The sequence below is a fragment of the Theropithecus gelada genome, chromosome 18, assembly GCF_003255815.1.
Source record: "Theropithecus gelada isolate Dixy chromosome 18, Tgel_1.0, whole genome shotgun sequence".
In the NCBI taxonomy this organism is placed as follows: Eukaryota; Metazoa; Chordata; class Mammalia; order Primates; family Cercopithecidae; genus Theropithecus; species Theropithecus gelada.
Window position 1 is genome coordinate 20314323 of NC_037686.1, and position 13030 is coordinate 20327352.

Consider the following 13030-nt stretch of genomic DNA (forward strand, 5'->3'; position numbering starts at 1 on the left):
ATTTAACTTTAGCTGTTACTATCTTGATATGTTGATTTTGTTCTTAGGACAGCCATACATTCAGATCTTTCACAACAACTCAAACCCACAATGCCTTCCTGCTGTGCCCCATGAGGTACACTTAGGTTTGTTGTATCATATGTTGTGCCTTTTAAAATTATTCTTTAATAAAAGAAAAGAATAATTCTTATCTATCACCCTTCAATTTAATGAAGAAAATTTATAAAGAATATGAATATATGAAGGGAAGCTACTAAAATATTTAATTAGAAAAAGGGATATAGGTAAATGTTTTGATAAATCTTATTAGACCTGGGTCATATTTCCAATATGATACAAAGTAGTTAAATCTTGTTATGACTTATCAATGCTTTTTTTTTTTTTTTGAGATGAAGTCTTACACTGTTGCCCAGGCTGGTGTGCAGTGGCATGATCTCAGTTTGCTGCAACCTCTGCCTCCTGGGTTCAAGCGACTCTCCTGCCTCAGCCTCCCGAGTAGCTGGTACTACAGGCGCATGCCACCATGCCCGGCTAATTTTTGTATTTTTAGTAGAGACGAGGTTTCACAATGTTGGCCAGGCTGGTCTCGAACTCCTGACCTTGTGATTTGCCTGCCTCGGCCTCCCAAAGTGCTGGGATTACAGGCATAAGCCATCGTGCCTGGCCATCAGTTCTTCTTAAATGTGTCTTATGAAACACTAAGATACTAAGAAATGTTCACAGATATTCTGAGAAAAAAAAAAAAAACCTCAAATTAGTTGGGAAATCCCTAGGTTAATCTAAGTTAAATAGATTTTTTTCTTACTATAGAAATTCTCAGTCTTCACTAAGGTAAATGCATTATAAAGAAACACACACACACACACACACACTCTCACGTAATTTATATGGTTGTGGGATGTTTCCTCTTTTTATTTTTTATATTTATTGACATCAGCATTTCTCAAGACACACAAACAAATAGAGTTGTTTAAAATCTGATTTAAAGGAAGACTTGTGAAATACCCAGTAAAGAAGTGTTAGCCTAACAGCAGATAGTGGGGCGGGGTGAGATTGTTCTTACCCGTCATCTGGTTTGCACAGACCTTTTTCACCTGTCTCAAGAGTCAACTCTGCTCTCAGCGAGTCTCTGCTGGAGCAACAGCATGGCCAGGGAACTGGCCATCTGAACCTTTTCATCTACGGGGCCACCTGGGCTGAGCTGTGACTTTCTGCAGTGGCAAGACACAAACATGGCTACAGACCTTTTAAAACATGCTGTTAAAAGACATCCTGCTCTTAACATTTCAAACACAACATTTGTACCTAAATCCAAATTACGCTATTAGAGATAAGTCGCAGCAGTTGTTTAACATTTAAAGCCTATATACTTCAGGTAATTTAGAGAACAGTTTGTTCACCAGAGAAGGGAAGTGGGAGAGTGGTATTTGATTTGAGGGTCTAGGTGCTAAAATGATTTCTCCTGGGAGCCCCTAAAACACATTAAGATTAAAAAAAATCCTATTTTGCAGAGAATCTTATAACTCCCCACACTGTATCACAGTTCTTCTGGAGAACGATTATTTATTTATTTATTTATTTTTTAAGACAGTTAAACAGATTTTTTTTTTTTTTTTTTACTATAGACATTCTCAGTCTTCACTAAGGTTAAATGCATTATTCGTTTATGTATTTATTTATTGCCCAGGCTGGGGTACAGTGGCCCAACCATGGCTCACTGCAGTCTTAAACTCCTGGGCTCAAGTGATCCTCCTGCCTCAGCCTCCCCAGTAGATGGAACGACAGGACATGCCACCACACTGACTAATTTTTAAATTTTTCTTTTATAGAGATGGGGGAGTCTCACTATGTTGACCAGGCTGGTTTTGAACCCTTGGCCTCAAGCGATCCTGCCTCTTCGGCCTCCCAAAGTGTTGAAATTACAAGTGTGAGCTGGCCTGCCCAGCCTGCAAAACTTTATTTAAATTACTAATTCGAAGAATTTAAGATATTTTAGTGTTATATTTCTTAGACGACTTTTTGAAACAAGCTTTCGTTAAGCTACTTAAACATACACGTCATCATGAGAGAATAGATAAAATAGACATGACTTCCTCATTAATGCAATGTTCCAAATGAGATATATGTAAATTTAATATTAATGGGGTGTTGTGGAATGTTTACAAAAAATGTAGCTCTTTTCACTTAAAGCAATATCTTGTCTGACTGAAGATTTAATAATATATGAAACAATAAAAATTGGAAAACAATACAGTAGAGAACATATGAGAAGTTGTGGACTATTATAAGAGTACCTATAAGAAAAGAACCTGTGTAGGTTGAAATAAAGAGAATGAGAATGATGAGCTTTAAAATAGGAAAATGATGTAAGGTAGAGGAAAATTGCAGAAATATCATTCCAGGCAAATGAATTAACAGGTGTATGGTAGCAGAGAAAAAATATAAATGATAAAGTTTTTCTATAGCCAAGAGTTCATGCTGCAGACTACTAGATAATCAGGACAGCGCACTGTGAAATCAGATAAAAAATCTGGAAAGGCTGGGCTCCATAGCTCATGCCTGTAAATCTCAGCACTTTGGGAGGCCAAGGAGGCAGGATTGCTTGAGACCAGGAGTTTGAGGCCAGTCTGGGCAACATAGTGAGACTTCCGTCTCTGAAAAAATATAAAACATAAAAATTACTCAGATGTGGTGACACAAACCTGTAGTCCCAGATCCTTGGGGGCTGAGGTAGGAGGATTGCTTGAGTCAGAAAGGTGGATGATTCAGTGAGCTATGATTGCCACTGTACTCCAGCCTGGGTGACGGAGTGAGACCCTGTCTCAAAAAAATTTTTTTCTTTGAAAAATTTTGATATGATATGTTAACTTTAAAAAATTACAACATACAAACTTAGAACAAGAGAAAAGGAGACTTTCTTTTTTATAAAGGGTTACAGCCTGCAAGACGGTCATCCTGCAGCCTGGGAAGCACAGTCTCTGGCTGAAGCCCAGAGATAGGTAATTGGAAGGAGGAGGGATTTGGGTAGGAGCTTTATGCTGAAAGGGTTGGCCAAACATGCATATTCAACAGATTACAGGAGGAGGTATGAATATTCATGAGGTGATCCTGACACTTGACCCATGTTCACTTTGGGGTAGAGACTTAACAATTAAATGTATTACTATTAGACCCTATATGTGAAAAGGACTTTTCAGGACATGAAGGCTTGAGAGTGTGCAGTTTCTAAACCAGCCAGAACCACAGTCCATGGTCTGCTTATCAGGAGAAAGTTGCTGAAATCACTCTCTTGTCCAATCAAAGCTGTAGTTATGGCTGGTGGAACAGGGGCTGGGAGGTCGGTTAGTGCTTGGCGGAGCTGCAAATTATTTCAAATATTACTTATTTTGAGGCCATTGCTTGTTTAGCTGCTAGAGAAAAAGAAAACCCGTGTAGCAGTTACAACATAGTTGATTCTTCAAGTGCAGCGGTGTGTGACCTATCTCTCGCCTGGCATGGCTTTAGGTCCTGTTTATAAATTTGTCTGATTGCCACCAAGAGTCTGTTTTGTCAATCTTATGATCTTGATTTTATCATTAATGTTGGTCACTGGTTATGTCTAAACCACAAAGGGAGAAGGTATAACAAGGCGTGTCTAACCTCCCATCCTATCATAGCTGAAAATTCAGTTTGGGGTTTTTTTTTTTTTTTTTTTTTTTTTGGGGGTGTTTCTTTTGCCAAGGGGGATATTTTTTGGTTGGTGAGGGGGTTTAAGGGTTCAAGTTAAGTTTGGTTCCCTTTTTTTTTTTTTTTTTTTTTTCTGAGACGGAGCCTCGCTCTGTCGCCCAGGCTGGAGTGCAGTGGCGCGATCTCGGCTCACTGCAAGCTCCGCCTCCCGGGTTCCCGCCATTCTCCTGCCTCGCCTCCAGAGTAGCTGGGACTACAGGGGCCCACCGCCTCACCCGGCTAATTTTTTGCATTTTTGGTAGAAACAGGGTTTCACCGTGTTAGCCAGGATGGTCTTGATCTCCTGACCTCATGATCCGCCCGCCTCGGCCTCCTAAAGTGCTGGGATTACAGAGGTGAGCCACCGCGCCCGGCCACATTGGTTACTTTTACATATTTTTGATGTATGTTAAACCCTCACTACTTCAGGTAAATTGAGTGAGAAACGAATCTGTACTAACTAAATTTATGGATTGTAAAACATTTATTTAAAAAAGCAGTTTTATTTCTCTTCTGTATTTGTGATAATAATCACACAAAAAAATGTGTGGTCTTACTAGGTTTCATGAGAGAATCGTTATATTTTGAACAATGCTTTAGAATTCGGATTTTTTTCCCTAAATAATAGTTTCCTAAGGAGAAAGATGCTTTAAGTGATCAATTCTCTTTAAGTGTTTTTAATTATCTTGTTTACATCTTATTTTTATGGTTAATTGGCTAAGCAAATCTCTTCCTTATTCTGTGGTATTTAAAGTGGCTTTCATCTTAGCTATCCAGGCAGTTTTTGGTTTGCCCTTCTAGAGATATCTTCTACACCCCTACATACTGCTCTGTGCACCATGAGATGGCCCTCTATGGCCTGCGTCACAGGTCCCCTTGTTGTCTGGCTGCTGGTAGGGTTGAGCCATTGGTAGGTACCAACAGAAGCTCTGAAAAGTGAGAGGAGGGTGAGTTCAGGCAGGGGGTGTATTCCCTAGCTCTTTCCCTGTCACGAAGTGGCTGTGTCCCTATTTTGAAGGATACACAGTTTCTGTTGGGATGCCCGTACATTTTCTTCCTGGGTTCCAGCAACCACTGGCTCCCTTTTGTCTTCAGATCTCGGGAATCATGGTTCTCCGCTATTGCTAGTCCAGGTTCTGCATCATTTCCTGTTGGCTGTGTTGATGCTAACTACTCTAACTACACTACTATAAAAATCCCTTTTAGAAATGAAGCAATTGTCCTACATGAGGGCATCGCCTGTTTTCTGCTGGGACTCTGACAGATAAAATATCTTTCATTCAAACATTTAAAAAACCAGTAAATGGAGTTTGCAACAAAAATGTTTTGCTGAATATGTGAATGTATTTCACTTTTAACATTCTGTGAACAATTAACTCATTTGTTTACTTGCTTGTTAAGAAACAGTTGAGTCCTATTATGTGATAAGCATCAATAGGATAGGAATATAACAAGGTCAAATTTTTCATAGTATTTAATTTAATATTATATTAGTAATAATAAATATTAATATTAATATATTAATCATGTTAATATTAATAGCACATGGGTTTTACATATTCTCAGGCTCTTAGATGTATTATTTAAGATAGATGCCAATTAATACTTTAGAAGCTTTTATCACCAACAGGCACATATGGAACATTTACTATATGCAAAATAATGGGCTTATAGTTCCTAAAAGCATAATTTCATATTTTTTCATGTGTGAAAGAAAGATATATTAAACTTCTGGTTCACAGTTTTAGATTATTTCATGCTTATGATAAATCATAAAGTGTGGGATTCACAACCTATATAATAGAACTGTGAAACTTGTGTAAGGAAACATGCATTTAGTATAGAATGGTGTATAAGAGGAGATAAAGACAAAGATAAAAATAATAAAAATAACTATCAATTTATAGATTGCTCAGGGTATTAGATTTCCATTATTCAAGCATTTGAGAGGTGTCTGGGTCCCTTGTGAGAGTAGATTGACCTCTTTCAGGACATTGAAATAGCATGTTAATTATAGCTGTACTGAATTAAATTGCAGGAACTGCGAGGAGATATATTAAACTCTTGACTTGATCATCATAATATTTCTTCTAATTGAAAATAACAAATACACTTGAAGACTCTTGTTTGATTTTTTATTGCAGGAAGATGCAAACTAAAATTCAATTTTTGGAAACATTTACTCTGGATAGACATTTTTGTTTATGTCTTATTTTGAATATTTTTGAGGAAAAGGAGATAAAAATGGAGATTAAGCCAAATATTTATTTTAAAAAATTCCAGTAGATTTAACACCAGTGCAATTCAGTTCTATCTTCCATGTAAAGAACATAGGACATTGGTCACACTGATTATACTAGTTGACTAGTTAGACAGTAAGTTTAATTACCTCAAATATTCAGTTTCCCAATTATTTTGTTTCTAAGAATTAATGCTACTGTGGGATAATACAAATGTTACACATTATAGCACAGATTTTTCAAATAGCTATTAATGACAGTATGATTTTTGTTTTCCTTCATGTAACCTCAGAATTGGATGACATACCATTGACACTTAGAGTTGATGATGAATACGTAGACCTTAATTACAAATATAGTTTAGATGTTAAGACTACTTGTCTACGTTAGAAGATCTTATAGGGGGAAGAGGAAAGGATATCTTAATTCTCTGATCAAGCCTGTCAGTTTTTCCTCAGATTGATAAAAAGTGGCTTAGCAAGTGATAGGTACATAAGCACCATCCAGTCATACGTCTTTTCACCATTGAACTAAATATAGGCCACAGTTCTCCAAGAGCTCTCATCATGAAAGGTAACAGGCCTCATTCTTCATACACAAATTTAGTATTAAAAACGTCATGACAATAAGAGCAGCAGCAGGAAGCAAATACAATTAGCAAAGGAAGCATGAGTAAAATATTTAAACCCATACTTTTTACGCATTAGCTCAATGATTCATTTTGAATTTAGCTTTCCAATTCATCTGTCTCCAGGTGTCCTCTATTTCATATCTAGATCTGGTTTTTTTTTCATAGAATTATGTGTCATTGGAACATCTGAGAAAATAAAATTTCACCCTCCCAACTTGCAGCTTCAGAAAGTATAATACGGTATTATTTTTATACAGAAAATTCTGTCTTTTACCTCCAAGAGCAGTTTTCAGGTGTTTAACGTATTATTACTATTTTTGGTCTTACATAAAACCTATCATTTGAGAGGTTTGCAGTGTGCTGCTACATTAATTCCTATAATAGTATTTTGAGATCACGATCACTATTGTCACTTAACGGAATGAACCTAATGCTTGTGATTTGCTTGAGAATTAATGCTCAGTAAATGACCAAATTCTATGGGGGCTGATGATCAGTTATTTATTGCAACACTTTATCCTCCCAAGCTATTATTCTACCACCTAGAACATGGCGATTTTTCTTACATGGGCCAGGCAACAGTAAAGTTAACCAATAATATCAAAGATATGACTTACTCTGGAGCACATTAAAACAAAGAAAATTATTTGTCTCTGAACTGCTAATAATATGAGGTTATTGTTTCTGAGCCCCCAAAGGGATATAGAAAGCTTCTCAAATACACATTCTGAATCTCCAAAATTTATCTTATGTATAGATTATGGAATTATAAGTTTTTAAGAACTCTAATCCTTGCTTTGCCTTTTCTTTTATTTATTCTATCTTTTCGGCTTCCATTTTATTGACTGTGTGTTTTTTTTTTTTTTGGCAGGGTGATATGGTTTGCATTTGCGTCCCTGGCCAAATCTCATATCAAATTGAATCCCCAGTTTTGGAGGAGGAGCCAGGTGGGAGGTGATTAGATCACGGGGACAGATTTCCCCCTTGCAATTCTTGTGATAGTGAATTAATTCTCATGAGATCTGGTTGTTTAAAAGCATGTAGCACCTCCCATTTCACTCTCTTTCTCCTGCTCCTGCCATGTAAGACATGCCTGCCTCCCCTTCGCCTTTCTCCATGATTAGAAGTTTCTTGAGGCCTCCCCAGCCATGCCTCTTGTGCAGTCTCTAGAACCATGAACCAATTAAGTCTCTTTTCTTCATAAATTGCCCAGTCTCAGGCAATTATTTATAGCAATGCAAGAACAGACTAATATAGAGGGTCTCACTCTGTTGTCCAGGCTGGAGTGCAATGGTGGGACCTTGGCTCGCCAAAGCCTTGACTTCCCAGGCTTCAGAAATCCTCCCACCTCAGCCTCTTGAGTAGGTGGGACTACAGGTGCACATCACTACAGCTGGCTAACTTTTGTATTTTTTGTGGTGACAGAGTTTTGCCAGGTTTCCCAGGCTGGTCTCAACTCCTGGGCTCAAGCAATCCATCTTCCTTGGCTTCCCAAAGTGCTGCGATTACAGGCATGAGACACTGCACCCACTGGGGTGCAAAAATCTCTTATTGAGATTTTTTGAGACAATACTGTCTGCCTCTTGCTTTCCTACTCTATTTTTTCTTTTACTTTAAGTTCTGGGATACATGTGCAGATTACAGGTTTGTTACATAGGTATTCATGTGCCATTGCAACTTGCTATGCCTATTGACCCGTCACCTAGCTTCCCTCCCCTCCCCACTACCTTGCAACAGGCCGTGGAATGTGTTGTTCCCCTCCTTGTGTCCGTGTGTTCTCATTGTTCAACTCCCACTTGTGAGTGAGAACATGCAGTCTATGGTTTTATGTTCCTGTGTTAGTTTGCTGAGGATGATGGCTTCCAGCTTCATCCACGTCCCTGCAAAGGACATGACCTTATTCTTTTTTATGGCTGTATAGTATTCAGTGGTGTTTGTGTACCATATTTCCTTTATCCGGTCTATCACTGATGGACATTTGGGTTGGTTCCATGTCTTTGCTGTGGTAAACAGTGCTGCAATAAACATACATGTGCATGTGTCTTTATAGTAGAATTATTTATATTCCTTTGGGTATATACCCAGTTATAGGATTGTTGGGTAAATGGTATTTCTGGTTTTAGATCCTTGAGGAATCACCACACTGTCCCCTTCATTACACCTCATATAAAAATTAGCCCAACATGGGTTAAAGACTTAAATGTAAAACCCAAAGCCATAAAAACCCTGGAGGAAAACCTAGGCAGTACCATTCAGACATAGGCATGGGCAAAGACTTCATGATGAAAATGCCAAAAGCAATTGCAACAAAAGCCAGAATTGACAAATGGGATCTAATGAAACTAAAGAGCTTCTGCACAGCAAAAAAAAAACCATCATCAGAGTGAACAGGCAACCTACAGAATGGGAGAAAATTTTTGCAATCTACCCATCTAACAGAGGCCTAATATCCAGAATCTACAAGGAACTTACACACATTTACGAGAAAGAAACAAACAACCCCATCAAAAAGTGGGCAAAAGATATAAACACATTTCTCAAAAGAAGACATTTATGCACCAATAAACATATGAAAAAAAGCTCAACATCACTAATCGTTAAAGAAATGCAAATCAAAACCGCAGTGAGATGCCATCTCACGCCAGTCAGAATGGAGATTATTAGAAAGTCAAGAAACAATAGATGCTAGCAGGACTGTGGAAGAATAGGAACGCTTTTACACTGTTGGTGGGAATGTAAATTAACTTTTCCACTCTTAAGCCTTTACTGTGTCGTGGGAGTCTTCACATCTTCATTACGTAATGAATCTTGCCAAAACTGGTATCAAGATAACAAAAAAAAAAAAAACTCTGTAAAATCTCCCTCTTGTTCTCAAAGAGACAAGTGGCACAAAGAATGCCACAGTGTGCCAGATTGCCTCAGTGGCTTCCACATATTTTTCGTTGTTTCTCAGGCTATTTACAGATCTTGGTATCAAGATCTCCTGTTAGTGGCAGCACAAATGAGGAGACTATTAGAACCTCTTATAGAAGTACAAAGGTCTTTCTCTTTTAGACAAAACTGCAAGATAGATCCACTCTGTATCAATATGCTCTTCCTACTTACTAATTTGTGAGCAGAAGACAAAAGAAACTTCAGAAGTGTCAAAAGTCATGAAGATAGAATAAAGTTTTAAGCATTGTTATTCTCTTTATGAACATGTTTTGAAAATAAATGGCATTTTTTCCATAAGTAATACTCTTACATACTATCTGTTGTACCATTAAATTATTGACACACATATTACTTATAATAGTGTGTGGCAGATTATGTTAGGAGCTACTAGATTATTTACTTGTTAACTATAAAGCAGCAAGAAAAGGGAAGAAAACTATACCAACCCAGCCAAGGTGACAGATCATATACTTTAATACTTCCACTTCTACTAGAGAAATTTGTTTATATTTAAAATTTGGTGTTGCCTTTTCCCATTTTAGTCAAACAAATACTTTCATGAATGCTATAAAGAAAATCAGTAATAAATGCATTTGAATCCAGATTTTCAGCTTGTAATTTTATTTTTAATCAATTGAAAGGAAATCAATATTCATATCAAGCATCTGTTTGTTGGTTTTTATGTTATAGGTATTGTGTTCTTTAAACAATACTCTATTTGACTATGTTCTATTGCTACGTGATAGGTATTGATATTCCCATTTTGCAGATGAGACACTTGCTCAAAGTCACATGGAGGTAAAACAACTTGCGCGAGATAACGAAGTAAGTAATGGAGAGTGATTGAAAATCTGGCCTGCCTGATTCTAAAAGCTATGTTTTCTCCACTGTTCAGTCAAGCAGGCATAGTATTTTCGATACTAGTTTTCATGCTATTAATTCAGAATCACGTCTACAGAAGACAATGCTTCTTTTCCAGTGTGGCAACATATTTTCTCATCTACAGCAAAGTAGTATGTCAGGTAACAAAAGAGGAGTAAATTAAAAAGCTAAATTGGAAATTATAGATATTATGAATTTTCAGTTTAAAACTATGAAGTGATTTTAGTGCATCAACCATTAATAAGATAAAACCATACCAAAGACATTAAGGACAAAAATGAATTTGAACTAGGAAACAATTAAATCTGAAATATTTAAATATCTGACTCACAAATTCAGTTTTTCAACATGTCTAGAGCTCTCCTTGACTTATTCTATGAAGCATATATTTTATATGTTGTCATAACTATGAGGGCATTTTCTAAAAGTATGTGCAACGGGATGAGTAATGGGAGATGACAGAATAGGAATGGTGGGAGAGAAAATTCCTTTTTTAGATATTTTTTGCCCATGTCATTTTTCATTTTTGTAGCACTGTTTTAGTATAACATCATCTACATATCTCATTTCTTCTAAAACATATTCTTCTAAAATATGTTTAGAGATATGAATTCATCCTGCATCTTAAGCTATTGTCTTACTAAAATGGAAAATAAAGAAGAATATTTAACAGTGGAGCTTGACTTTGGATTTAACAAAGGCCATGCATAGTATTGAAGAAGGCATTTCGACTACAGAAAATACTTACAAACTGATAGAATTTAAAAGGAGATTACATAAGATTCAAAAGGAAAACGTGTTTTCTAAAAATATTATTATCCCATCTGGGTTCATAAAGAGTAAGGTGATTTAATTTTAGACTGTATCTTTAGAGAATAGGTAATAAGTCATCAATTTCTTCTTTTAGAAAGCTTACTTTTTCTGTACACCACATTGGTTTCCAGTTTTAAAATTTATTCTACTGGCACCTCCTCCTCTTCATCATCAAACATTTATTGATCATTAATTTTTTGTTGCAAGGGAATATGAAGAAGAATAAGATCCAGTCCTTAACTTGTGATTTAAAATGTGGTTTTAGGGACATAGCATTTATAATCAAGGCAAATGACAATTCAAAGTAGCATATCTTAAGAGCTCTGCCATAGATGGCAAGTATGTGGCCTGAGGTTGGCCTGTCTGTCCCTGTAGTGTTCATGGTAGACATTGATATTCAATAGCTGTTTTCCTGCTGTGTGTGGACATGGAAAAGAGTGAATCTTTTATGGCCTTGAACTCTAGGTAGACTTTACCTGTGAATCAGCATTTGTATTCAACATGGAACCTATAAGCATTCCTGTGCCAAGGGAGTGGTATAGCAATATATAAATCCAATACAGAAATGTCTACTAGAGATGTAAGTTTTGAGATGTCCTTAAAAGAGTGATAAAACATAAGTTAATAGAATAAGGGAATAGGGAATCTAGGAAACAAGTACAAAGGAAGAACACAGTGGCCCTCAATTGTGGTGTTCCATGGAATACTCAGTAAACAAGTTAGATTGGCAGCATTACAAAGGACTGGCAAACCAGGATGCCTAGCTAAGGAGACAGAATTTCATCTTGTTACCATACACTCTTTTTAGTGAGAATTCTGTGCCAAAAATATAGACTCGGGAATCACTACTGCAAAATAATAATCAACAGGAATAGATTACATCATATAAGGATACGTGTAGAGTAAGGGAAGCGAGTCAGCTTTCGAAGAACAGGAGAGGACCTTGTAGAGGAGACCCAGGGGCAGTAACAAGGAGAATAGATGGTCACAAAGTCTGGTAAGGGCTTTTAGAAGGAGCACATGGTAAATAGTGTCAGGTAGTGCTCAGAAGCCTCTGAAGATGAGGACTGTGAAGAGTTGTTTAATTTCACAGAAAAGTGAGCAGTACAATTTTGGTGGAAAAGGTACAGAGTAATTTTGATGGAATAATGGCGATGGAGATGGGAGGAAAGAATAGAAGCCAGCAAAAAGAGGAAGAGTAAGCAATTCTGGTTAGAGAGAGATATAGGATGGTGGCTAGGAAACAAGGGCTTTGATGCTGGCTTGCTTGCTATTCATTATCAGAGAAGCCTTGGCATATATACATGATGATGAAAAGGAGTCAGTAGGGAGGAGGAGCATTGAGATATGGAGTAATGGATGATTGATAGGATGAGATTCCAGAACAGGTAGAAGGCAATGGGATCCTAGCACAAAGGCAAGTATATAAATAGGCATGGGAAAGATAAATGATACAGAGTCTTATAAACTCTTACAAATGTGTAGATTATGTAAAGCTTTGTGAACCTCAAATTTAGACCTTTCCCACATATCTCTTTCTTGAGGTATAGGCCTGTATGTCCAACTGTCTCAGGAGATTTATACTTGGCTATCACAAAATGCATACATTTCAACATGTAAAACATTCAGTTCTTGATCTTCTTCCCTTGCTACAAACCAACTCTTGTTCCCTAACTCAAAGAATGGCAATGCCATACATTTAGTTGCTCAAGCTATAAATCTGCATTATATTTGAATCCTCTGCCTTCTACATTAAACCACATTTAATCAATAACTAGGTTCTTCTGTTTCTATCTCCTAAATATCTTTACACTCTATTTTTCTC